General features: G+C 45.0%; 12 non-coding genes across 12 annotated transcripts; all 12 read left to right on the forward strand.

Moving 5' to 3' along the window:
* The first annotated feature begins 5,200 nt into the window (after nucleotides 1-5,200).
* Trnat-agu (transfer RNA threonine (anticodon AGU)) lies at nucleotides 5,201-5,272 on the forward strand. The gene has a single exon. It is a non-coding gene; the product is annotated as a tRNA-Thr (tRNA).
* A 1,396-nt stretch (nucleotides 5,273-6,668) lies between these two features.
* On the forward strand, nucleotides 6,669-6,740 carry Trnat-agu (transfer RNA threonine (anticodon AGU)). The gene has a single exon. It is a non-coding gene; the product is annotated as a tRNA-Thr (tRNA).
* A 1,444-nt stretch (nucleotides 6,741-8,184) lies between these two features.
* On the forward strand, nucleotides 8,185-8,256 carry Trnat-agu (transfer RNA threonine (anticodon AGU)). The gene has a single exon. It is a non-coding gene; the product is annotated as a tRNA-Thr (tRNA).
* Nucleotides 8,257-9,652: 1,396 nt separating this feature from the next.
* On the forward strand, nucleotides 9,653-9,724 carry Trnat-agu (transfer RNA threonine (anticodon AGU)). The gene has a single exon. It is a non-coding gene; the product is annotated as a tRNA-Thr (tRNA).
* Nucleotides 9,725-11,168: 1,444 nt separating this feature from the next.
* On the forward strand, nucleotides 11,169-11,240 carry Trnat-agu (transfer RNA threonine (anticodon AGU)). Its single transcript has one exon. It is a non-coding gene; the product is annotated as a tRNA-Thr (tRNA).
* A 1,396-nt stretch (nucleotides 11,241-12,636) lies between these two features.
* Trnat-agu (transfer RNA threonine (anticodon AGU)) lies at nucleotides 12,637-12,708 on the forward strand. Its single transcript has one exon. It is a non-coding gene; the product is annotated as a tRNA-Thr (tRNA).
* Nucleotides 12,709-14,152: 1,444 nt separating this feature from the next.
* On the forward strand, nucleotides 14,153-14,224 carry Trnat-agu (transfer RNA threonine (anticodon AGU)). Its single transcript has one exon. It is a non-coding gene; the product is annotated as a tRNA-Thr (tRNA).
* A 1,396-nt stretch (nucleotides 14,225-15,620) lies between these two features.
* On the forward strand, nucleotides 15,621-15,692 carry Trnat-agu (transfer RNA threonine (anticodon AGU)). The gene has a single exon. It is a non-coding gene; the product is annotated as a tRNA-Thr (tRNA).
* A 1,444-nt stretch (nucleotides 15,693-17,136) lies between these two features.
* On the forward strand, nucleotides 17,137-17,208 carry Trnat-agu (transfer RNA threonine (anticodon AGU)). The gene has a single exon. It is a non-coding gene; the product is annotated as a tRNA-Thr (tRNA).
* A 1,400-nt stretch (nucleotides 17,209-18,608) lies between these two features.
* Nucleotides 18,609-18,680, forward strand: Trnat-agu (transfer RNA threonine (anticodon AGU)). The gene has a single exon. It is a non-coding gene; the product is annotated as a tRNA-Thr (tRNA).
* A 1,452-nt stretch (nucleotides 18,681-20,132) lies between these two features.
* Trnat-agu (transfer RNA threonine (anticodon AGU)) lies at nucleotides 20,133-20,204 on the forward strand. The gene has a single exon. It is a non-coding gene; the product is annotated as a tRNA-Thr (tRNA).
* A 1,396-nt stretch (nucleotides 20,205-21,600) lies between these two features.
* On the forward strand, nucleotides 21,601-21,672 carry Trnat-agu (transfer RNA threonine (anticodon AGU)). Its single transcript has one exon. It is a non-coding gene; the product is annotated as a tRNA-Thr (tRNA).
* The last annotated feature ends 635 nt before the right edge of the window (nucleotides 21,673-22,307 follow it).

Below are 22,307 nucleotides of genomic sequence, written 5' to 3' on the forward strand. Positions count from 1 at the left end.
TGACTATTCTTTTAGATGTTTGTTTAAGCAGAGTCGTTTCTCCCTTCTAGGAGCTGCACATCTCTTTTTTTTATTAATATTTTGTTATCTTTTTAATCACTTATTTACTTTTTATGCAAACTAAATGTCCCAGGCATATACAATTACGACTATCAATATTAACAGGATTACATCCGTGACTAAAGTTACAGCGCTCAAGGATTATTTATATGAGTCAGGGACGGACATTGCTTTCCTACAGGAAGTAGTGCTGACTAATCTTACAGTGCCTGGATATTTGGCGATTTTAAATGTCTCACTTGACACCAACGTCGGTACAGCAATTTTAGTCAGGGAGGGGATTCCTGTCTCGGATATCGAGAGGTTGGACTCCGGCAGAGCGATAGGTATAAAAGTCTTTGGTTCTACCCTTATCAATCTGTATGCCCCTTCTGGCACATCCAATAGAATGGAAAGAGCACAGTTCTATAAAGAAGAAATCATTTATTTATTACGGAAAAACCCAAAAGATCTTATAATAGGCGGTGATTTTAATTGTGTGATAAATAAGAAAGACCAGATTCCGAATTTTAATACCTGTAATGAACTGAAGCGTTTCGTCACTGTTTTACAGCTTAAAGATGCTTGGGAAATAATGTATCCCACATTTGTGGCATTTACATTCCTAGGCCCTCACTCACGTAGCAGGATCGACAGACTCTACATATCGCAAAGTCTAGTTAGCTCCTTCATTAAAGCAGAGACGATTCCAGTTTACTTTTCTGATCATAGCTCCGTGCTAGCTTCCATCAACCTTACTGCGCAACCCACTCGCCGTTTTAGAAGTTCATGGCACCTTAATACGTCACTGATGCAGGACGACGGATTAGAAGAAAGTTTGGCAGAAGCGTGGGCATTGTGCCTCCGCTCTGCAGATCGACACGTCTCAGTACTAGACTGGTGGTGCAACAGGGCAAAGCCTAAACTGAGAAAAGTTCTCATCCAGTATAGTGTACAACGATCGAAAGACTTGAAAAATTCCATAGAATTTTATTATACCATGCTGCGAAATTTATATGAGCAGGCAAACACTTCCAACGTCCGTCTGGCAGATATCAAGCAAACTAAGGCCAAATTGCTCAGTCTTAAAAGACAGCAGATGGAGGGTCTGAAATTAAAATCCAAGGCTAAGACAGTCGTGGAGGATGAACATGCTTCCTTGTACCATCTACTGAAACACGAAAGAAACAGGAGACGCACCTTCATTGATGGACTTCAGTCTGAAACTGGCGAGACACTCACGACTCAGAGAGACATCGTCAATGCAGTGCACAAATATTACGAAGACCTATACACTGCCAACCCGGTATGTGAAGAGTCCTTCGATGAGTTCCTTAGTTACATAGCTCCACAGGTCTCGGACGAGGAAAACGAAGACCTTCTCGTTGAGTGTACTAACGAAGATATCCACAGAATCATCTGCAAATCTCCTCTGAGGAAATCGCCGGGACCGGATGGTTTGCCTGTTGAATTTTATAAACGATACTGGCCACTGATTGGTGACATGTTTACCCGAATGACGAACGAGGTGCTTCAGGGAAAGCATTTACCTGCTGTTTTTAAAGAGAGCACAATAGTACTAATCCCAAAAAATGCTGCAAAAAGAAACCTCAACAACTTTCGTCCTATCTCCCTGTTAAACTCCGATTATAAAATCATCGGCAGAATTTTAAACAACAGACTCTCACAGTTGGCCAAAAAGATAGTAAGTCCATACCAGTCCTGTGTGCCTACCAAGAGCATTTTCAAAAGCATAGCTGAATATAGAGATATAATTGCAATCACTGCTGTGACCACCATAAAATGTGCTATCATGTTTATTGACTTCCAGAAAGCATTTGATCGTGTGGATCATAGATTCCTTAGTGCCACACTGAACAAAATAGGTTTTAATGAGCGAGTCGTAAGTGTGATCAGAAATGTTGCAACAGGCATCAGCGCTTGTATATCAGTTAACTGCCAGAGGACAAAGCAGATTCAGATCAGGCGCGGCGTTCCTCAAGGAAGCCCCCTCTCCATGTTCCTATTCGTGCTTTCATTAGAACCTTTCCTCCGCAGTGTTCATGCCACTCTAACTGGCATCACATTATCTGGTCACCGAACAGTCATAAACGCCTATGCCGATGATGTCGGAGTCGTCCTGCGAAATCCCGACGACATTTTGAAATTGGAAACGCTAATTAAAAAGTACTGTAGAGTCTCCGGAGCAGGTGTCAACGCAAACAAAAGCAAACTCCTAAACCTGCGGGGTTTTCAACATACCACCTTAGCCTGGGCCACAACGGTCACCCAATGCAAAGCACTAGGAATAACACTGACACCTTGTCCGTTAAAAATGGCAGCTATCAATTGGAGAAATACGTCGGGACAACTTCTTGGAACAACAAGGGAAAACCTCCACCGTAACATGAACCAAGTTCAGAGGGTGATTTTCATTAACCACTGCATTCTCTCCAGGAGTTACTTTATAGCACAGATCTTCCCACTACCGAAAATGATTGGAAAAAAGATAATGTCTACCATTGCCAGCTATCTTTGGAGAGGGGATATATTCAGAGTCGACGCAAAAACTGCGACCTTAGATCCCAGGAATGGAGGTTTGGGGTTAGTTGACATCAGAAATAAGGCGTCTGCGCTTTTTATAAAAAGGACCGCCACTATCCTTAGCGACCACGCTGATAGCATTACAACTAAATTATTTGAAGTTGTCAGGCCTGCCAGTTTACAGGCGCCGGTGAATGTGCAAAAAATAAATAACCGGCTCCAGTACGTTCGTGTATATTTTGTGGAATTAAGCTATCTCGGCGGTGTCATCATCAACTCACGACGGATCACGGCCCGCGATATTCTGTGCCATCGAAAGAAAATGGAGGGGAGAAACAAATTGGAAAGTAAATACCCACACACTGATTGGGACGCCATATGGAAAAATATTAATATGCGTGGTCTACCATCGGACGTCAAGTCCGCGTGGTATAAAACAGTGAATGAGACCGTAAGCACCAATGAAAGGTTACATGCAATCGGCGTTAGCGACACGAACCTATGTCTCAAATGTAAATTGATCGACACGTTAGTGCACAGATTCACGTGCGGTGGCAATCTACAACTCTGTAATTGGATTAGGGAACAACTGGCTTTTCTTACGAGATCTTCGGTGGAAAATTTTCCCCCTGTTACATTCCTCAGGCCTCAGACTTGCTATTTTCCAGCAGCAAAAAACAACTCGGTCCATTGGTTAATGGGACACTATGTGAATTACGTAATTAATCACCTGGGAAATGACAATTCCACTGATTTTTACATGTACTTGAAGTGTGCTTTTTATAACGCCCTGAAATATAAAGACCACAAGAAAAACTACGGCAATATGCTTAAAATTGTATTCGAGCGACTGGGCATTGGTTGACAAGCCAACGAGATAAACAAAAATCGTTTATTTAAGCGAAACGACGCTTAAACAAAAACAATTGGGGAGAAGTACAATTTTACAGTTTCATATTACAATCACTTATCCTCTGCTGGCAAAGAAGGCTATTTTGTTTATTGCACAGAAGAAGCCGAAGCCGAAAGCCAGTATCGCAGGGTTAAAGATAAATTGTTTTCTTATACATTCATTTTATGACTGAGAAGGAAGTCTCATTTGTTTCCATGGAAGGGAACATACTTTTTTATTATTATTATTAATCTCAAGAAGGAAAGGAGGCTATGGAATTAGTGCCTTAACATAAAATTCCTTCTTCACATTCCATGAAGATTTTTCTTTTACAATAAAAAAAATAACAAACAAACAAAAATAATAATAATAACAATAAAAAAACTAAACAGAAATTAAAAAAATAATATACAGGTTCAGGGTCCACTACTTCCTACAACTTTATTATATATTACAAAGAAGTATGCTAGGTTGCCGAGAAGCAGTGGATGAGGAAAAAAAAAAAAAAAAAAAAAAAAAAGCACTAAAGCTATAACCTTCAATCTCTATTGCCTCGGCATGACATAAATTTTTTGTTTCAAATGAAGCATCTTTTGGTTCAGGATTTCGAAGGCAAAACAGCATATATCTACGTATACAACAAGATGTAAAATTTCTTATTGAAAACTATGATAAAGACACGCCTCAGCAACAGGACTGGGTGGAGACATCGCGGCCAGGCCTCGAGATTTTGACCCCTGCCCGCTTTGCCTCCGCCTGCCTCATGCTGCTTATATATATATAAAAATAAAAAAAAAAAAAAATGGATAAGGCGTCGGACTTCGTATCCGAAGATTGCGTGTTTGATTCCTCTCTCGGTCGTGTTTTTCCAGATATGAAAAAGAAACATACCATTTTAGTGCAGCACTTGAGCAGTACGAACCCGTGTGAACGTTGCTGTTGACCATTTTCTGCTTGGAGATGCTCTTGAGCTTGAAACACGCACAACAAGACCGGTGTTAACTAGCGAATTGGTTTGCATATTGCCGTCGCCGCGTGTTTTTGACTGGCACTTGCACATCTAAAATAACGTCGGAAAGTAACTCGTTCGGCTTATGAGTCACATCAAGTATGTGTGTTAATTTTGACGAAACTAGCTCTGCAGGTTGTCATGCAATTCTGTTACCTCTCAGAAATGATTATGAAATAAAAGTTAACTACGTGACGAGTGTGACGTTAGGAAAACATTAGGCAACATGGGGAGGTTCTGTATCGGACCAATCAACCCAAACGAGTACTGTGTGACGTGCTAACCGGCATGTGCTCACCGAGGCAGCGCGGCTAGCTCAGTCGGTAGAACATAAGGCTCTTAATCCCAGGGTCGTGGGTTCGAGCCCCACGTGGGGAGGAACGGAATTTTGTTCCTCTGCAGATGTAACTTACCGTTTTTCTGATTAACGTGATGTAATGGAAATAGCAACTTTAAACTTTGCCTACGTCTCCGTCAGTCGCTACGAAACTGTATTTGAAGGTGAAGGTGATTTTGTAGACATGTGTGAAAGACATGTTCTGAAATGCAAGTGGTGTTATTTGGAGAGCACTTCCTTTACGTGTCAGATGTGTAGGCAAGCAGTAATGGGTCGCCATAGCTGCAAATATTAGACGGTAATATGAAGTGTTGTCAGCTGAAGTCTGATGATCCAGACGACCGTAAGGATGAAGTACGCAAAAGTACCGCTAGGCCGCGCCTCTTTAGCTCAGTGGCAGCGCACTGGTCTAGTAAACCAGGGGTCGTGAGTTCGATCCTCACAGGAGGCAGACGAATTTTGGATATCAGTTGCGCGTCGTGGCCTTATAGCAAACAGTATCTGGGATGACTAACAATTAGCGAGAGGCGTTTTATTAAGAATTACTCTCAGATGTGATTAAGGCGAATGGCGCAGATAAAGCATTTGCCAAAGCGGTACAGCATAAGGTGGGATGGGACAGTCTGAAATATATTTTATAGATGTATTTCGTCGCCGCCGCCGCCACTTCTGCAGAAGTAGCAAATGGATATCGTAGCAAATGCGGCGAGGGACGCCCTGCCTTACATTTCCGAATGCACAAAGTGTGTGGTTTAGTTTCCCAGTCTATATTTGGTAGGTCTCGTAGCAGGTTGAATGTATCAAATGGGTGGGAAAGAGCAAGGGGCAGCGTCTGTGTAGAACGAAAACACAACTCCTCATTGGTGTGAGCGTTTTGAGATGAGTCGTATATAAGTTCCACTTGTTTGTCAGTGACCGTGTGGCCTAATGGATAAGGCGTCGGACTTCGTATCCGAAGATTGCGTGTTTGATTCCTCTCTCGGTCGTGTTTTTCCAGATATGAAAAAGAAACATACCGTTTTAGTGCAGCACTTGAGCAGTACGAAACCGTGTGAACGTTGCTGTTGACCATTTTCTGCTTGGAGATGCTCTTGAGCTTGAAACACGCACAAGACCGGTGTTAACTAGCGAATTGGTTTGCATATTGCCGTCGCCGCGTGTTTTTGACTGGCACTTGCACATCTAAAATAACGTCGGGAAGTAACTCGTTCGGCTTATGAGTCACATCAAGTATGTGTGTTAATTTTGACGAAACTAGCTCTGCAGGTTGTCATGCAATTCTGTTACCTCTCAGAAATGATTATGAAATAAAAGTGAACTACGTGACGAGTGTGACGTTAGGAAAACATTAGGCAACATGGGGAGGTTCTGTATGGGACCAATCAACCCAAACGAGTACTGTGTGACGTGCTAACCGGCATATACTCACCGAGGCAGCGCGGCTAGCTCAGTCGGTAGAACATTAGGCTCTTAATCCCAGGGTCGTGGGTTCGAGCCCCACGTGGGGAGGAACGGAATTTTGTTCCTCTGCAGATGTAACTTACCGTTTTTCTGATTAACGTGATGTAATGGAAATAGCAACTTTAAACTTTGCCTACGTCTCCGTCAGTCGCTACGAAACTGTATTTGAAGGTGAAGGTGATTTTGTAGACATGTGTGAAAGACATGTTCTGAAATGCAAGTGGTGTTATTTGGAGAGCACTTCCTTTACGTGTCAGATGTGTAGGCAAGCAGTAATGGGTCGCCATAGCTGCAAATATTAGACGGTAATATGAAGTGTTGTCAGCTGAAGTCTGATGATCCAGACGACCGTAAGGATGAAGTACGCAAAAGTACCGCTAGGCCGCGCCTCTTTAGCTCAGTGGCAGAGCACTGGTCTAGTAAACCAGGGGTCGTGAGTTCGATCCTCACAGGAGGCAGACGAATTTTGGATATCAGTTGCGCGTCGTGGCCTTATAGCAAACAGTATCTGGGATGACTAACAATTAGCGAGAGGCGTTTTATTAAGAATTACTCTCAGATGTGATTAAGGCGAATGGCGCAGATAAAGCATTTGCCAAAGCGGTACAGCATAAGGTGGGATGGGACAGTCTGAAATATATTTTATAGATGTATTTCTCACATATCTCAGAGCCTTCCGCGGTTGTCGTCGTCGTCGTCGTCGTCGCTGCCGCCGCCACTTCTGCAGAAGTAGCAAATGGACATCGTAGCAAATGCGGCGAGGGACGCCCTGCCTTACATTTCCGAATGCACAAAGTGTGTGGTTTAGTTTCCCAGTCTATATTTGGTAGGTCTCGTAGCAGGTTGAATGTATCAAATGGGTGGGAAAGAGCAAGGGGCAGCGTCTGTGTAGAACGAAAACACAACTCCTCAGAGGTGTGAGCGTTTCGAGATGAGTCGTATATAAGTTCCACTTGTTTGTCAGTGACCGTGTGGCCTAATGGATAAGGCGTCGGACTTCGTATCCGAAGATTGCGTGTTTGATTCCTCTCTCGGTCGTGTTTTTCCAGATATGAAAAAGAAACATACCGTTTTAGTGCAGCACTTGAGCAGTACGAAACCGTGTGAACGTTGCTGTTGACCATTTTCTGCTTGGAGATGCTCTTGAGCTTGAAACACGCACAACAAGACCGGTGTTAACTAGCGAATTGGTTTGCATATTGCCGTCGCCGCGTGTTTTTGACTGGCACTTGCACATCTAAAATAACGTCGGAAAGTAACTCGTTCGGCTTATGAGTCACATCAAGTATGTGTGTTAATTTTGACGAAACTAGCTCTGCAGGTTGTCATGCAATTCTGTTACCTCTCAGAAATGATTATGAAATAAAAGTGAACTACGTGACGAGTGTGACGTTAGGAAAACATTAGGCAACATGGGGAGGTTCTGTATCGGACCAATCAACCCAAACGAGTACTGTGTGACGTGCTAACCGGCATGTGCTCACCGAGGCAGCGCGGCTAGCTCAGTCGGTAGAACATAAGGCTCTTAATCCCAGGGTCGTGGGTTCGAGCCCCACGTGGGGAGGAACGGAATTTTGTTCCTCTGCAGATGTAACTTACCGTTTTTCTGATTAACGTGATGTAATGGAAATAGCAACTTTAAACTTTGCCTACGTCTCCGTCAGTCGCTACGAAACTGTATTTGAAGGTGAAGGTGATTTTGTAGACATGTGTGAAAGACATGTTCTGAAATGCAAGTGGTGTTATTTGGAGAGCACTTCCTTTACGTGTCAGATGTGTAGGCAAGCAGTAATGGGTCGCCATAGCTGCAAATATTAGACGGTAATATGAAGTGTTGTCAGCTGAAGTCTGATGATCCAGACGACCGTAAGGATGAAGTACGCAAAAGTACCGCTAGGCCGCGCCTCTTTAGCTCAGTGGCAGAGCACTGGTCTAGTAAACCAGGGGTCGTGAGTTCGATCCTCACAGGAGGCAGACGAATTTTGGATATCAGTTGCGCGTCGTGGCCTTATACCAAACAGTATCTGGGATGACTAACAATTAGCGAGAGGCGTTTTATTAAGAATTACTCTCAGATGTGATTAAGGCGAATGGCGCAGATAAAGCATTTGCCAAAGCGGTACAGCATAAGGTGGGATGGGACAGTCTGAAATATATTTTATAGATGTATTTCGTCGCCGCCGCCGCCACTTCTGCAGAAGTAGCAAATGGATATCGTAGCAAATGCGGCGAGGGACGCCCTGCCTTACATTTCCGAATGCACAAAGTGTGTGGTTTAGTTTCCCAGTCTATATTTGGTAGGTCTCGTAGCAGGTTGAATGTATCAAATGGGTGGGAAAGAGCAAGGGGCAGCGTCTGTGTAGAACGAAAACACAACTCCTCATTGGTGTGAGCGTTTTGAGATGAGTCGTATATAAGTTCCACTTGTTTGTCAGTGACCGTGTGGCCTAATGGATAAGGCGTCGGACTTCGTATCCGAAGATTGCGTGTTTGATTCCTCTCTCGGTCGTGTTTTTCCAGATATGAAAAAGAAACATACCGTTTTAGTGCAGCACTTGAGCAGTACGAAACCGTGTGAACGTTGCTGTTGACCATTTTCTGCTTGGAGATGCTCTTGAGCTTGAAACACGCACAAGACCGGTGTTAACTAGCGAATTGGTTTGCATATTGCCGTCGCCGCGTGTTTTTGACTGGCACTTGCACATCTAAAATAACGTCGGGAAGTAACTCGTTCGGCTTATGAGTCACATCAAGTATGTGTGTTAATTTTGACGAAACTAGCTCTGCAGGTTGTCATGCAATTCTGTTACCTCTCAGAAATGATTATGAAATAAAAGTGAACTACGTGACGAGTGTGACGTTAGGAAAACATTAGGCAACATGGGGAGGTTCTGTATGGGACCAATCAACCCAAACGAGTACTGTGTGACGTGCTAACCGGCATATACTCACCGAGGCAGCGCGGCTAGCTCAGTCGGTAGAACATTAGGCTCTTAATCCCAGGGTCGTGGGTTCGAGCCCCACGTGGGGAGGAACGGAATTTTGTTCCTCTGCAGATGTAACTTACCGTTTTTCTGATTAACGTGATGTAATGGAAATAGCAACTTTAAACTTTGCCTACGTCTCCGTCAGTCGCTACGAAACTGTATTTGAAGGTGAAGGTGATTTTGTAGACATGTGTGAAAGACATGTTCTGAAATGCAAGTGGTGTTATTTGGAGAGCACTTCCTTTACGTGTCAGATGTGTAGGCAAGCAGTAATGGGTCGCCATAGCTGCAAATATTAGACGGTAATATGAAGTGTTGTCAGCTGAAGTCTGATGATCCAGACGACCGTAAGGATGAAGTACGCAAAAGTACCGCTAGGCCGCGCCTCTTTAGCTCAGTGGCAGAGCACTGGTCTAGTAAACCAGGGGTCGTGAGTTCGATCCTCACAGGAGGCAGACGAATTTTGGATATCAGTTGCGCGTCGTGGCCTTATAGCAAACAGTATCTGGGATGACTAACAATTAGCGAGAGGCGTTTTATTAAGAATTACTCTCAGATGTGATTAAGGCGAATGGCGCAGATAAAGCATTTGCCAAAGCGGTACAGCATAAGGTGGGATGGGACAGTCTGAAATATATTTTATAGATGTATTTCTCACATATCTCAGAGCCTTCCGCGGTTGTCGTCGTCGTCGTCGTCGTCGCTGCCGCCGCCACTTCTGCAGAAGTAGCAAATGGACATCGTAGCAAATGCGGCGAGGGACGCCCTGCCTTACATTTCCGAATGCACAAAGTGTGTGGTTTAGTTTCCCAGTCTATATTTGGTAGGTCTCGTAGCAGGTTGAATGTATCAAATGGGTGGGAAAGAGCAAGGGGCAGCGTCTGTGTAGAACGAAAACACAACTCCTCAGAGGTGTGAGCGTTTCGAGATGAGTCGTATATAAGTTCCACTTTTTTGTCAGTGACCGTGTGGCCTAATGGATAAGGCGTCGGACTTCGTATCCGAAGATTGCGTGTTTGATTCCTCTCTCGGTCGTGTTTTTCCAGATATGAAAAAGAAACATACCGTTTTAGTGCAGCACTTGAGCAGTACGAAACCGTGTGAACGTTGCTGTTGACCATTTTCTGCTTGGAGATGCTCTTGAGCTTGAAACACGCACAACAAGACCGGTGTTAACTAGCGAATTGGTTTGCATATTGCCGTCGCCGCGTGTTTTTGACTGGCACTTGCACATCTAAAATAACGTCGGAAAGTAACTCGTTCGGCTTATGAGTCACATCAAGTATGTGTGTTAATTTTGACGAAACTAGCTCTGCAGGTTGTCATGCAATTCTGTTACCTCTCAGAAATGATTATGAAATAAAAGTGAACTACGTGACGAGTGTGACGTTAGGAAAACATTAGGCAACATGGGGAGGTTCTGTATCGGACCAATCAACCCAAACGAGTACTGTGTGACGTGCTAACCGGCATGTGCTCACCGAGGCAGCGCGGCTAGCTCAGTCGGTAGAACATAAGGCTCTTAATCCCAGGGTCGTGGGTTCGAGCCCCACGTGGGGAGGAACGGAATTTTGTTCCTCTGCAGATGTAACTTACCGTTTTTCTGATTAACGTGATGTAATGGAAATAGCAACTTTAAACTTTGCCTACGTCTCCGTCAGTCGCTACGAAACTGTATTTGAAGGTGAAGGTGATTTTGTAGACATGTGTGAAAGACATGTTCTGAAATGCAAGTGGTGTTATTTGGAGAGCACTTCCTTTACGTGTCAGATGTGTAGGCAAGCAGTAATGGGTCGCCATAGCTGCAAATATTAGACGGTAATATGAAGTGTTGTCAGCTGAAGTCTGATGATCCAGACGACCGTAAGGATGAAGTACGCAAAAGTACCGCTAGGCCGCGCCTCTTTAGCTCAGTGGCAGAGCACTGGTCTAGTAAACCAGGGGTCGTGAGTTCGATCCTCACAGGAGGCAGACGAATTTTGGATATCAGTTGCGCGTCGTGGCCTTATAGCAAACAGTATCTGGGATGACTAACAATTAGCGAGAGGCGTTTTATTAAGAATTACTCTCAGATGTGATTAAGGCGAATGGCGCAGATAAAGCATTTGCCAAAGCGGTACAGCATAAGGTGGGATGGGACAGTCTGAAATATATTTTATAGATGTATTTCGTCGCCGCCGCCGCCACTTCTGCAGAAGTAGCAAATGGATATCGTAGCAAATGCGGCGAGGGACGCCCTGCCTTACATTTCCGAATGCACAAAGTGTGTGGTTTAGTTTCCCAGTCTATATTTGGTAGGTCTCGTAGCAGGTTGAATGTATCAAATGGGTGGGAAAGAGCAAGGGGCAGCGTCTGTGTAGAACGAAAACACAACTCCTCATTGGTGTGAGCGTTTTGAGATGAGTCGTATATAAGTTCCACTTGTTTGTCAGTGACCGTGTGGCCTAATGGATAAGGCGTCGGACTTCGTATCCGAAGATTGCGTGTTTGATTCCTCTCTCGGTCGTGTTTTTCCAGATATGAAAAAGAAACATACCGTTTTAGTGCAGCACTTGAGCAGTACGAAACCGTGTGAACGTTGCTGTTGACCATTTTCTGCTTGGAGATGCTCTTGAGCTTGAAACACGCACAAGACCGGTGTTAACTAGCGAATTGGTTTGCATATTGCCGTCGCCGCGTGTTTTTGACTGGCACTTGCACATCTAAAATAACGTCGGGAAGTAACTCGTTCGGCTTATGAGTCACATCAAGTATGTGTGTTAATTTTGACGAAACTAGCTCTGCAGGTTGTCATGCAATTCTGTTACCTCTCAGAAATGATTATGAAATAAAAGTGAACTACGTGACGAGTGTGACGTTAGGAAAACATTAGGCAACATGGGGAGGTTCTGTATGGGACCAATCAACCCAAACGAGTACTGTGTGACGTGCTAACCGGCATATACTCACCGAGGCAGCGCGGCTAGCTCAGTCGGTAGAACATAAGGCTCTTAATCCCAGGGTCGTGGGTTCGAGCCCCACGTGGGGAGGAACGGAATTTTGTTCCTCTGCAGATGTAACTTACCGTTTTTCTGATTAACGTGATGTAATGGAAATAGCAACTTTAAACTTTGCCTACGTCTCCGTCAGTCGCTACGAAACTGTATTTGAAGGTGAAGGTGATTTTGTAGACATGTGTGAAAGACATGTTCTGAAATGCAAGTGGTGTTATTTGGAGAGCACTTCCTTTACGTGTCAGATGTGTAGGCAAGCAGTAATGGGTCGCCATAGCTGCAAATATTAGACGGTAATATGAAGTGTTGTCAGCTGAAGTCTGATGATCCAGACGACCGTAAGGATGAAGTACGCAAAAGTACCGCTAGGCCGCGCCTCTTTAGCTCAGTGGCAGAGCACTGGTCTAGTAAACCAGGGGTCGTGAGTTCGATCCTCACAGGAGGCAGACGAATTTTGGATATCAGTTGCGCGTCGTGGCCTTATAGCAAACAGTATCTGGGATGACTAACAATTAGCGAGAGGCGTTTTATTAAGAATTACTCTCAGATGTGATTAAGGCGAATGGCGCAGATAAAGCATTTGCCAAAGCGGTACAGCATAAGGTGGGATGGGACAGTCTGAAATATATTTTATAGATGTATTTCTCACATATCTCAGAGCCTTCCGCGGTTGTCGTCGTCGTCGTCGTCGTCGCTGCCGCCGCCACTTCTGCAGAAGTAGCAAATGGACATCGTAGCAAATGCGGCGAGGGACGCCCTGCCTTACATTTCCGAATGCACAAAGTGTGTGGTTTAGTTTCCCAGTCTATATTTGGTAGGTCTCGTAGCAGGTTGAATGTATCAAATGGGTGGGAAAGAGCAAGGGGCAGCGTCTGTGTAGAACGAAAACACAACTCCTCAGAGGTGTGAGCGTTTCGAGATGAGTCGTATATAAGTTCCACTTGTTTGTCAGTGACCGTGTGGCCTAATGGATAAGGCGTCGGACTTCGTATCCGAAGATTGCGTGTTTGATTCCTCTCTCGGTCGTGTTTTTCCAGATATGAAAAAGAAACATACCGTTTTAGTGCAGCACTTGAGCAGTACGAAACCGTGTGAACGTTGCTGTTGACCATTTTCTGCTTGGAGATGCTCTTGAGCTTGAAACACGCACAACAAGACCGGTGTTAACTAGCGAATTGGTTTGCATATTGCCGTCGCCGCGTGTTTTTGACTGGCACTTGCACATCTAAAATAACGTCGGAAAGTAACTCGTTCGGCTTATGAGTCACATCAAGTATGTGTGTTAATTTTGACGAAACTAGCTCTGCAGGTTGTCATGCAATTCTGTTACCTCTCAGAAATGATTATGAAATAAAAGTGAACTACGTGACGAGTGTGACGTTAGGAAAACATTAGGCAACATGGGGAGGTTCTGTATCGGACCAATCAACCCAAACGAGTACTGTGTGACGTGCTAACCGGCATGTACTCACCGAGGCAGCGCGGCTAGCTCAGTCGGTAGAACATAAGGCTCTTAATCCCAGGGTCGTGGGTTCGAGCCCCACGTGGGGAGGAACGGAATTTTGTTCCTCTGCAGATGTAACTTACCGTTTTTCTGATTAACGTGATGTAATGGAAATAGCAACTTTAAACTTTGCCTACGTCTCCGTCAGTCGCTACGAAACTGTATTTGAAGGTGAAGGTGATTTTGTAGACATGTGTGAAAGACATGTTCTGAAATGCAAGTGGTGTTATTTGGAGAGCACTTCCTTTACGTGTCAGATGTGTAGGCAAGCAGTAATGGGTCGCCATAGCTGCAAATATTAGACGGTAATATGAAGTGTTGTCAGCTGAAGTCTGATGATCCAGACGACCGTAAGGATGAAGTACGCAAAAGTACCGCTAGGCCGCGCCTCTTTAGCTCAGTGGCAGAGCACTGGTCTAGTAAACCAGGGGTCGTGAGTTCGATCCTCACAGGAGGCAGACGAATTTTGGATATCAGTTGCGCGTCGTGGCCTTATAGCAAACAGTATCTGGGATGACTAACAATTAGCGAGAGGCGTTTTATTAAGAATTACTCTCAGATGTGATTAAGGCGAATGGCGCAGATAAAGCATTTGCCAAAGCGGTACAGCATAAGGTGGGATGGGACAGTCTGAAATATATTTTATAGATGTATTTCGTCGCCGCCGCCGCCACTTCTGCAGAAGTAGCAAATGGATATCGTAGCAAATGCGACGAGGGACGCCCTGCCTTACATTTCCGAATGCACAAAGTGTGTGGTTTAGTTTCCCAGTCTATATTTGGTAGGTCTCGTAGCAGGTTGAATGTATCAAATGGGTGGGAAAGAGCAAGGGGCAGCGTCTGTGTAGAACGAAAACACAACTCCTCATTGGTGTGAGCGTTTTGAGATGAGTCGTATATAAGTTCCACTTGTTTGTCAGTGACCGTGTGGCCTAATGGATAAGGCGTCGGACTTCGTATCCGAAGATTGCGTGTTTGATTCCTCTCTCGGTCGTGTTTTTCCAGATATGAAAAAGAAACATACCGTTTTAGTGCAGCACTTGAGCAGTACGAAACCGTGTGAACGTTGCTGTTGACCATTTTCTGCTTGGAGATGCTCTTGAGCTTGAAACACGCACAAGACCGGTGTTAACTAGCGAATTGGTTTGCATATTGCCGTCGCCGCGTGTTTTTGACTGGCACTTGCACATCTAAAATAACGTCGGGAAGTAACTCGTTCGGCTTATGAGTCACATCAAGTATGTGTGTTAATTTTGACGAAACTAGCTCTGCAGGTTGTCATGCAATTCTGTTACCTCTCAGAAATGATTATGAAATAAAAGTGAACTACGTGACGAGTGTGACGTTAGGAAAACATTAGGCAACATGGGGAGGTTCTGTATCGGACCAATCAACCCAAACGAGTACTGTGTGACGTGCTAACCGGCATATACTCACCGAGGCAGCGCGGCTAGCTCAGTCGGTAGAACATAAGGCTCTTAATCCCAGGGTCGTGGGTTCGAGCCCCACGTGGGGAGGAACGGAATTTTGTTCCTCTGCAGATGTAACTTACCGTTTTTCTGATTAACGTGATGTAATGGAAATAGCAACTTTAAACTTTGCCTACGTCTCCGTCAGTCGCTACGAAACTGTATTTGAAGGTGAAGGTGATTTTGTAGACATGTGTGAAAGACATGTTCTGAAATGCAAGTGGTGTTATTTGGAGAGCACTTCCTTTACGTGTCAGATGTGTAGGCAAGCAGTAATGGGTCGCCATAGCTGCAAATATTAGACGGTAATATGAAGTGTTGTCAGCTGAAGTCTGATGATCCAGACGACCGTAAGGATGAAGTACGCAAAAGTACCGCTAGGCCGCGCCTCTTTAGCTCAGTGGCAGAGCACTGGTCTAGTAAACCAGGGGTCGTGAGTTCGATCCTCACAGGAGGCAGACGAATTTTGGATATCAGTTGCGCGTCGTGGCCTTATAGCAAACAGTATCTGGGATGACTAACAATTAGCGAGAGGCGTTTTATTAAGAATTACTCTCAGATGTGATTAAGGCGAATGGCGCAGATAAAGCATTTGCCAAAGCGGTACAGCATAAGGTGGGATGGGACAGTCTGAAATATATTTTATAGATGTATTTCTCACATATCTCAGAGCCTTCCGCGGTTGTCGTCGTCGTCGTCGTCGTCGCTGCCGCCGCCACTTCTGCAGAAGTAGCAAATGGACATCGTAGCAAATGCGGCGAGGGACGCCCTGCCTTACATTTCCGAATGCACAAAGTGTGTGGTTTAGTTTCCCAGTCTATATTTGGTAGGTCTCGTAGCAGGTTGAATGTATCAAATGGGTGGGAAAGAGCAAGGGGCAGCGTCTGTGTAGAACGAAAACACAACTCCTCAGAGGTGTGAGCGTTTCGAGATGAGTCGTATATAAGTTCCACTTGTTTGTCAGTGACCGTGTGGCCTAATGGATAAGGCGTCGGACTTCGTATCCGAAGATTGCGTGTTTGATTCCTCTCTCGGTCGTGTTTTTCCAGATATGAAAAAGAAACATACCGTTTTAGTGCAGCACTTGAGCAGTACGAAACCGTGTGAACGTTGCTGTTGACCATTTTCTGCTTGGAGATGCTCTTGAGCTTGAAACACGCACAACAAGACCGGTGTTAACTAGCGAATTGGTTTGCATATTGCCGTCGCCGCGTGTTTTTGACTGGCACTTGCACATCTAAAATAACGTCGGAAAGTAACTCGTTCGGCTTATGAGTCACATCAAGTATGTGTGTTAATTTTGACGAAACTAGCTCTGCAGGTTGTCATGCAATTCTGTTACCTCTCAGAAATGATTATGAAATAAAAGTGAACTACGTGACGAGTGTGACGTTAGGAAAACATTAGGCAACATGGGGAGGTTCTGTATCGGACCAATCAACCCAAACGAGTACTGTGTGACGTGCTAACCGGCATGTACTCACCGAGGCAGCGCGGCTAGCTCAGTCGGTAGAACATAAGGCTCTTAATCCCAGGGTCGTGGGTTCGAGCCCCACGTGGGGAGGAACGGAATTTTGTTCCTCTGCAGATGTAACTTACCGTTTTTCTGATTAACGTGATGTAATGGAAATAGCAACTTTAAACTTTGCCTACGTCTCCGTCAGTCGCTACGAAACTGTATTTGAAGGTGAAGGTGATTTTGTAGACATGTGTGAAAGACATGTTCTGAAATGCAAGTGGTGTTATTTGGAGAGCACTTCCTTTACGTGTCAGATGTGTAGGCAAGCAGTAATGGGTCGCCATAGCTGCAAATATTAGACGGTAATATGAAGTGTTGTCAGCTGAAGTCTGATGATCCAGACGACCGTAAGGATGAAGTACGCAAAAGTACCGCTAGGCCGCGCCTCTTTAGCTCAGTGGCAGAGCACTGGTCTAGTAAACCAGGGGTCGTGAGTTCGATCCTCACAGGAGGCAGACGAATTTTGGATATCAGTTGCGCGTCGTGGCCTTATAGCAAATAGTATCTGGGATGACTAACAATTAGCGAGAGGCGTTTTATTAAGAATTACTCTCAGATGTGATTAAGGCGAATGGCGCAGATAAAGCATTTGCCAAAGCGGTACAGCATAAGGTGGGATGGGACAGTCTGAAATATATTTTATAGATGTATTTCGTCGCCGCCGCCGCCACTTCTGCAGAAGTAGCAAATGGATATCGTAGCAAATGCGGCGAGGGACGCCCTGCCTTACATTTCCGAATGCACAAAGTGTGTGGTTTAGTTTCCCAGTCTATATTTGGTAGGTCTCGTAGCAGGTTGAATGTATCAAATGGGTGGGAAAGAGCAAGGGGCAGCGTCTGTGTAGAACGAAAACACAACTCCTCAGTGGTGTGAGCGTTTTGAGATGAGTCGTATATAAGTTCCACTTGTTTGTCAGTGACCGTGTGGCCTATTGGATAAGGCGTCGGACTTCGTATCCGAAGATTGCGTGTTTGATTCCTCTCTCGGTCGTGTTTTTCCAGATCTGAAAAAGAAACATACCGTTTTAGTGCAGCACTTGAGCAGTACGAAACCGTGTGAACGTTGCTGTTGACCATTTTCTGCTTGGAGATGCTCTTGAGCTTGAAACACGCACAACAAGACCGGTGTTAACTAGCGAATTGGTTTGCATATTGCCGTCGCCGCGTGTTTTTGACTGGCACTTGCACATCTAAAATAACGTCGGAAAGTAACTCGTTCGGCTTATGAGTCACATCAAGTATGTGTGTTAACTTTGACGAAACTAGCTCTGCAGGTTGTCATGCAATTCTGTTACCTCTCAGAAATGATTATGAAATAAAAGTGAACTACGTGACGAGTGTGACGTTAGGAAAACATTAGGCAACATGGGGAGGTTCTGTATCGGACCAATCAGCCCAAACGAGTACTGTGTTGACGTGCTAACCGGCATATACTCACCGATTCAGCGCGGCTAGCTCTGTCGGTAGAACATAAGGCTCTTAATCCCAGGGTCGTGGGTTCGAGCCCCACGTGGGGAGGAACGGAATTTTGTTCCTCTGCAGATGTAACTTACCGTTTTTCTGATTAACGTGATGTAATGGAAATAGCAACTTTAAACTTTGCCTACGTCTCCGTCAGTCGCTACGAAACTGTATTTGAAGGTGAAGGTGATTTTGTAGACATGTGTGAAAGACATGTTCTGAAATGCAAGTGGTGTTATTTGGAGAGCACTTCCTTTACGTGTCAGATGTGTAGGCAAGCAGTAATGGGTCGCCATAGCTGCAAATATTAGACGGTAATATGAAGTGTTGTCAGCTGAAGTCTGATGATCCAGACGACCGTAAGGATGAAGTACGCAAAAGTACCGCTAGGCCGCGCCTCTTTAGCTCAGTGGCGGAGCACTGGTCTAGTAAACCAGGGGTCGTGAGTTCGATCCTCACAGGAGGCAGACGAATTTTGGATATCAGTTGCGCGTCGTGGCCTTGTAGCAAACAGTATCTGGGATGACTAACAATTAGCGAGAGGCGTTTTATTAAGAATTACTCTCAGATGTGATTAAGGCGAATGGCGCAGATAAAGCATTTGCCAAAGCGGTACAGCATAAGGTGGGATGGGACAGTCTGAAATATATTTTATAGATGTATTTCTCACATATCTCAGAGCCTTCCGCGGTTGTCGTCGTCGTCGTCGTCGTCGTCGTCGTCGTCGCCGCCGCCACTTCTGCAGAAGTAGCAAATGGACATCGTAGCAAATGCGGCGAGGGACGCCCTGCCTTACATTTCCGAATGCACAAAGTGTGTGGTTAGTTTCCCAGTCTATATTTGGTAGGTCTCGTAGCAGGTTGAATGTATCAAATGGGTGGGAAAGAGCAAGGGGCAGCGTCTGTGTAGAACGAAAACACAACTCCTCAGAGGTGTGAGCGTTTTGAGATGAGTCGTATATAAGTTCCACTTGTTTGTCAGTGACCGTGTGGCCTAATGGATAAGGCGTCGGACTTCGTATCCGAAGATTGCGTGTTTGATTCCTCTCTCGGTCGTGTTTTTCCAGATATGAAAAAGAAACATACCGTTTTAGTGCAGCACTTGAGCAGTACGAAACCGTGTGAACGTTGCTGTTGACCATTTTCTGCTTGGAGATGCTCTTGAGCTTGAAACACGCACAACAAGACCGGTGTTAACTAGCGAATTGGTTTGCATATTGCCGTCGCCGCGTGTTTTTGACTGGCACTTGCACATCTAAAATAACGTCGGAAAGTAACTCGTTCGGCTTATGAGTCACATCAAGTATGTGTGTTAATTTTGACGAAACTAGCTCTGCAGGTTGTCATGCAATTCTGTTACCTCTCAGAAATGATTATGAAATAAAAGTGAACTACGTGACGAGTGTGACGTTAGGAAAACATTAGGCAACATGGGGAGGTTCTGTATCGGACCAATCAACCCAAACGAGTACTGTGTGACGTGCTAACCGGCATATACTCACCGAAGCAGCGCGGCTAGCTCAGTCGGTAGAACATAAGGCTGTTAATCCCAGGGTCGTGGGTTCGAGCCCCACGTGGGGAGGAACGGAATTTTGTTCCTCTGCAGATGTAACTTACCGTTTTTCTGATTAACGTGATGTAATGGAAATAGCAACTTTAAACTTTGCCTACGTCTCCGTCAGTCGCTACGAAACTGTATTTGAAGGTGAAGGTGATTTTGTAGACATGTGTGAAAGACATGTTCTGAAATGCAAGTGGTGTTATTTGGAGAGCACTTCCTTTACGTGTCAGATGTGTAGGCAAGCAGTAATGGGTCGCCATAGCTGCAAATATTAGACGGTAATATGAAGTGTTGTCAGCTGAAGTCTGATGATCCAGACGACCGTAAGGATGAAGTACGCAAAAGTACCGCTAGGCCGCGCCTCTTTAGCTCAGTGGCAGAGCACTGGTCTAGTAAACCAGGGGTCGTGAGTTCGATCCTCACAGGAGGCAGACGAATTTTGGATATCAGTTGCGCGTCGTGGCCTTATAGCAAACAGTATCTGGGATGACTAACAATTAGCGAGAGGCGTTTTATTAAGAATTACTCTCAGATGTGATTAAGGCGAATGGCGCAGATAAAGCATTTGCCAAAGCGGTCCAGCATAAGGTGGGATGGGACAGTCTGAAATATATTTTATAGATGTATTTCGTCGCCGCCGCCGCCACTTCTGCAGAAGTAGCAAATGGATATCGTAGCAAATGCGGCGAGGGACGCCCTGCCTTACATTTCCGAATGCACAAAGTGTGTGGTTTAGTTTCCCAGTCTATATTTGGTAGGTCTCGTAGCAGGTTGAATGTATCAAATGGGTGGGAAAGAGCAAGGGGCAGCGTCTGTGTAGAACGAAAACACAACTCCTCATTGGTGTGAGCGTTTTGAGATGAGTCGTATATAAGTTCCACTTGTTTGTCAGTGACCGTGTGGCCTAATGGATAAGGCGTCGGACTTCGTATCCGAAGATTGCGTGTTTGATTCCTCTCTCGGTCGTGTTTTTCCAGATATGAAAAAGAAACATACCGTTTTAGTGCAGCACTTGAGCAGTACGAAACCGTGTGAACGTTGCTGTTGACCATTTTCTGCTTGGAGATGCTCTTGAGCTTGAAACACGCACAAGACCGGTGTTAACTAGCGAATTGGTTTGCATATTGCCGTCGCCGCGTGTTTTTGACTGGCACTTGCACATCTAAAATAACGTCGGGAAGTAACTCGTTCGGCTTATGAGTCACATCAAGTATGTGTGTTAATTTTGACGAAACTAGCTCTGCAGGTTGTCATGCAATTCTGTTACCTCTCAGAAATGATTATGAAATAAAAGTGAACTACGTGACGAGTGTGACGTTAGGAAAACATTAGGCAACATGGGGAGGTTCTGTATGGGACCAATCAACCCAAACGAGTACTGTGTGACGTGCTAACCGGCATATACTCACCGAGGCAGCGCGGCTAGCTCAGTCGGTAGAACATAAGGCTCTTAATCCCAGGGTCGTGGGTTCGAGCCCCACGTGGGGAGGAACGGAATTTTGTTCCTCTGCAGATGTAACTTACCGTTTTTCTGATTAACGTGATGTAATGGAAATAGCAACTTTAAACTTTGCCTACGTCTCCGTCAGTCGCTACGAAACTGTATTTGAAGGTGAAGGTGATTTTGTAGACATGTGTGAAAGACATGTTCTGAAATGCAAGTGGTGTTATTTGGAGAGCACTTCCTTTACGTGTCAGATGTGTAGGCAAGCAGTAATGGGTCGCCATAGCTGCAAATATTAGACGGTAATATGAAGTGTTGTCAGCTGAAGTCTGATGATCCAGACGACCGTAAGGATGAAGTACGCAAAAGTACCGCTAGGCCGCGCCTCTTTAGCTCAGTGGCAGAGCACTGGTCTAGTAAACCAGGGGTCGTGAGTTCGATCCTCACAGGAGGCAGACGAATTTTGGATATCAGTTGCGCGTCGTGGCCTTATAGCAAACAGTATCTGGGATGACTAACAATTAGCGAGAGGCGTTTTATTAAGAATTACTCTCAGATGTGATTAAGGCGAATGGCGCAGATAAAGCATTTGCCAAAGCGGTACAGCATAAGGTGGGATGGGACAGTCTGAAATATATTTTATAGATGTATTTCGTCGCCGCCGCCGCCACTTCTGCAGAAGTAGCAAATGGATATCGTAGCAAATGCGGCGAGGGACGCCCTGCCTTACATTTCCGAATGCACAAAGTGTGTGGTTTAGTTTCCCAGTCTATATTTGGTAGGTCTCGTAGCAGGTTGAATGTATCAAATGGGTGGGAAAGAGCAAGGGGCAGCGTCTGTGTAGAACGAAAACACAACTCCTCATTGGTGTGAGCGTTTTGAGATGAGTCGTATATAAGTTCCACTTGTTTGTCAGTGACCGTGTGGCCTAATGGATAAGGCGTCGGACTTCGTATCCGAAGATTGCGTGTTTGATTCCTCTCTCGGTCGTGTTTTTCCAGATATGAAAAAGAAACATACCGTTTTAGTGCAGCACTTGAGCAGTACGAAACCGTGTGAACGTTGCTGTTGACCATTTTCTGCTTGGAGA

This window comes from Schistocerca gregaria, chromosome 4 (genome assembly GCF_023897955.1).
Source record: "Schistocerca gregaria isolate iqSchGreg1 chromosome 4, iqSchGreg1.2, whole genome shotgun sequence".
In the NCBI taxonomy this organism is placed as follows: domain Eukaryota; kingdom Metazoa; phylum Arthropoda; class Insecta; order Orthoptera; family Acrididae; genus Schistocerca; species Schistocerca gregaria.